General features: G+C 37.6%; 1 long non-coding RNA gene across 1 annotated transcript; it reads left to right on the top strand.

The window, feature by feature from the left end:
- Positions 1–3631: 3631 nt before the first annotated feature.
- Positions 3632–4395, top strand: LOC118752922. Its single transcript, XR_004994761.1, has 3 exons — positions 3632–3740; positions 3813–3941; positions 4004–4395. It is a non-coding gene; the product is annotated as an uncharacterized LOC118752922 (long non-coding RNA).
- Positions 4396–4589: the final 194 nt, after the last annotated feature.

The following is a 4589-nucleotide window of genomic DNA, read 5'->3' as shown; positions in this document are numbered from 1 at the left end:
TTACACGTAAAGCAGTTGTTGCATTGAATGTCTAAATGTTGGCTGGCGACCAACTTTGTTGAAAGCGGTTAGTTAAAAGGCCATTCACCCAAAAGTTGAATGCATAGTTGAACAATGCAAACACCTTTTTATGGCGAATATTTTGATATTTTTTCATATTTTGACATTTTTAGCCATTCAACTCTTTTTTCGTGCAACCCTGCGCTGAGTTGAACGCAAAGTTGAAACATGCAAACACGCTAGTTGCGTTCGATAACAAAATTAGCCAACACCCAAGAATGATAGAATACAAGATAGCGCCAATCGAGCTGAGAGCAACTGGCCATGACGTCAAAATATACCAGAATGAGAGAGCAAAGACGAATTCAATAAGAAAAAGAAGAAGAATCGAACAGCTGGGGCGAAATTGAAAGGTTTGTTTACAAAGTGCATAATAAATCGCGAATTTACGGAATTATTTAATTTTAAATGGTAAATTGGTTGTTTAAAAGTAAAGAATGTGTACTTCTTAAATGCAATGCAAATCGCTGAAAGTGTTTAAACACTGCACTCATTACAATGATTTGCATTTTTTCAGTAACAACAATAACAAAACCAGCAGACAAAAATGTAAATTAAGGCAGATGTTACAGTTTTGCACTCATATATTTTTAAGAACTTTTTAACAATTTTAACGAGAAAAAAGAACTACTAACACAATGTTCAGTACCCTTTTGCTTGTTTTAGTTTCGTGCGATGTGGCATACCTTATTTTTATCTCTGTAAAACTTCTGGAGGTATATCCTCCATATATCCTTAGTTTGCTTTCACAGCTCATGTACTCGATTATATGGACTTGGATACTTTATGTCCGCGGATTGTGGAGGTCATTTCCAATTAGCAAAGTTTTCATTTTGTATCCAGTCTTTGCGAACATATGCACTATGTTGTGGGTGATTTTTCAGCAGAAACTCTCATTTTTCGACTACATCTTGCAAATTTTGTTTAAATATGAACAGATACTGTTCCTTACGCATAATGCGTACTAACGGACAAACAAAATTTTTTAAATACAACCCCAAACGATTATTGACCGACCACTGTGATTCACAATTTGCCTCACATGTTGCGTATGGGCTTAATTTGGGTCTTTGATCCAATACCATGCCCGGCCATCTGATTGAAAGCAACTAATTGAGTCTTGTCAGACCAAATAAGCTTCAATTGAAACTTAAAAATATGTTTTTTATTACATTCTGAACGGCGTAACATATCCCAATAGGCAACGGTTCGGTTTTCGTGCGATGCAGCGAAATGCTGCCACACTCGCACATGTATTATGATCAAATTTGCTTGTTTCTTCTTTATGGTGCCTTTGCGCTCAATTTGGCAGTTCTTCGCCCCGCTGTCTATTGATTTGCACTAGAGTTTAATACCTGTAATAGTGGCTGCATCGCTACTTGCTGCTAAGTTCACAAGATATTGTACCGTAATATTTTTTGATAGACTTCCTTTGCTCTTGGGAACACTTTAGGCTATATTTTTTATCAATCTAAATATTTTCAAGTAGCAAACTCCACAATTTTTTGCCACTTTCCTGCGGTCCCGCCTTTCCACAGTAAATCACTTATTTACATTTATGGTTCCTGATTAAATATATTATTTACTGGTGATTACTTCTTCAATAAATTACAATACAGAAAAAAGTCATATGACTTCCAACTAAGTAAAAAATAACTGTAAAATGTAAAACTGATAGTAAGTGCAAAACTGTAACATTTGCCTTAATTTACATTTTTGTCTGCTGGGTTTTTTATTGTTGTTGTATTGATTTCAAATCGTTATGAGAGAGGGAGTAGAATTGTACCAACAAACGGTGGGTGAATTAAAAAGTGTTACATCATGCTACAGTTTTGCTCGTCACTGTACGTAGTGTATATATAATGGAAAATCCATTTGGTTAAGACTTTTCACCTAATTTAAATACGAACATTTTTAAACGGTAATTAATGTTTAAGTCAACACCTCAATCTCTACGTGTTGTAATAATAATAAAGTCCGGCGTTTACACAATATGTTAGTGTTTGGCCGAACTTATCCTGCGATTTGTCGCGTGGGCCTTAATGTTGTGGCACAAAGGGGGTGCCTACAGTTTTATGTCGACTCTGAACGGCGATTGTATTTTATGGGACGCTGTTTTTCATTTTCAAGGGTTGCGCACTTCTAACCACTACACCCCAGCGGCCTATATGCGAAACCTATATTCAGATACATTTTTTGGATTTTGGTATCGATATTCCGATTTTAATGGGTACCCGATATTTTTAAAGCGATACTTTAAATGAGTACCATATCGATACTTTCGGTTCAATATCGTGTCCCTAGTGGTTAATTAGCTAAAGGCCTGTATGCAGTTCTCAAGAAAAGCTAAATTCCATACAAAATGACGTACAAGAAATGGCTAAGAAATTTTCTTGAGTAAAATTTCCTTCCGGCAGTACGCAGTTCTTAAGAAACTTGCTACGCTTTTTACTACGGTTTTTCTATTTTTTTGTGAAAAAAGAGCACAAGGCAACCCAGGTTTGCAACAGAAATATATGCCCGTTCCATTATTTCTTGAGGAAAGAGTGAGGCAACAGGGTGTGAAATATCAAAAATGTCAATATTTCTTGGACACACACACACGAAATAATGGCAAATTTTTCTTGACCAATTTCTTGAGAGCTGCGTACCAGCCTTAAATCAATAGTTTTATCGAATCTAGCTATTTTTTCAATGTTTTTCCTGGTGGGGATGTGTGTGGTCTATGTGTTATGACAGCCGTTATCGATAAAAATTAGAGAACCCAACGATTTGTTCTTGATTCGCATGGTGATTGGATCTGAATACCTACGAATGAAGTGATTCGCTCTCAAAATTTTGTATGGCGAATTACATGATTCGGTTCTTAATTGGGGCGCCAATCACGAATGAGAGAGCGAATTACGAATGGGAGAGCGAATCACTTGTCGTGGAAATATCGTTTTAGTCCTCTTTCAGACACGTCAAGTCTTGAAAGCAATTTTTTTCGCCTTCTCTTTTGTGTTTTCTATTTGCTTCCACACGCGTCAACTTTAATTGAATTCAAGTCCTTGGTTCTTAAATGGGAAGCAACGAAAAGATCAAAGGAGACAAGAAAACTTGAAACGAATTGACGGTAAGGAGGTATCTGTACTCTTCCCCTCTCTTCCCACCTCCTTCGCCAACGAACGAGCAGACTTGAAAGCAAGACTTGACGTGTCTGAAAGGGGACTTAAAGTGCACGCGGTAGCTCTAGAGCAGTGGTGCACACGGGAGTCTCCGGGAGCTACTCGGCTTTCACATACGAGTCGTGTGCACAGTATACCAGTAGAAAAGGTTTTTGTTTTTGTAGCTGTTTCGTGGTGAAAGTCCTTTATGGGGACCAAATTTCCCCACAAGAAATTGAGCGCATGGTTGCTTTTGCGGCCCAAAAGAATGAATATTAGAAAACATTTAAAAAAAGTCTAAGGTAATACAATTATATGCAACTAAAATTAATCATAATAATTTGCACTTATGACATAATGTGATAATCATGTGTAAAAACTCTTTTCAACTATTATTTTTCACAAAATAATTTTGCGGATCAGTTTGCTCCGAGCGCTTGTGTTGTTTACCAAGAAAATGCAGCCCTGTTGGTTTTTATTTCTGTATCGCATCGCGGTGAGTTTCCATTTCTTGGTAATTCGGTTTGTGAAATGGTAAACAAATTATTGAAATTTATTTATTTGATGTGTATAAGATTTCATTAATGCATTTTTTTGTATTTTCAGACTATTAATTACAAGCACAGCATCATCAACGGTGATTGCAAGAACTACTGCAATCCCTGCGGTTTTTCCTCTTGGTAAATGCGTTCTGGTCGTGACCAAGGGTGGTCTCCCAAATCGGCTGGGAATAAGGTTCGTCATTTTAAATTTTATATCTTTGTTCGTCGACATTATATGACATGTCATCATTGTAGGCTATTGTTGCAGAACATAACGCCGCAACCACTGCTGTGGTAAATATGTTCCAGCAGAGCTGCCCACCGCCGTCGGTGTAATGATTTCGATAGCTGAACAAACGCCATCTCCTGGGCATTCCCACAGCTTGCCGACACTAGCTATTATATGACGTGTGAATGCAACTGCAGCTTAATTTGGTTATTAACAGTACAATAGTACCATGTCATTGGCAAAAACACTAAGGGCTGCTGGCAAATATAGGTTGTAAAGTTTTTGGTATCGATGAACTTACTCGAAGAAGACGATGGCCGAAAACATATGATGAAACATCTTCTGGCATGCCTTTGACAATCGTTAAGTCAGACGGAGGCTTCACATACGATATTTCACACATGGCTGGAATTCGTTAGCGGACAGAACACACATTTAAAAAATATTTATCGTTCAGCAGAACGTGCATGCATATTCGATTCCGATTTTATGGGTCGATTACGGAGGACAACCGAACTTCAGTTGGTTGGCCAGTGGCTGAAATGGTATTACCGATGGCGACTAACAACTGAAAGCTGGCAACTAAGTTGCTATATTGGCAAGTGCGTTTTT

The sequence above is a fragment of the Rhagoletis pomonella genome, unplaced genomic scaffold (genome assembly GCF_013731165.1).
Source record: "Rhagoletis pomonella isolate Grant_MI unplaced genomic scaffold, Rhpom_1.0 Rhpom_scaffold_01956, whole genome shotgun sequence".
NCBI classification, from domain to species: Eukaryota; Metazoa; Arthropoda; class Insecta; order Diptera; family Tephritidae; genus Rhagoletis; species Rhagoletis pomonella.
This window is presented reverse-complemented; position numbering and strand designations above follow the sequence as displayed.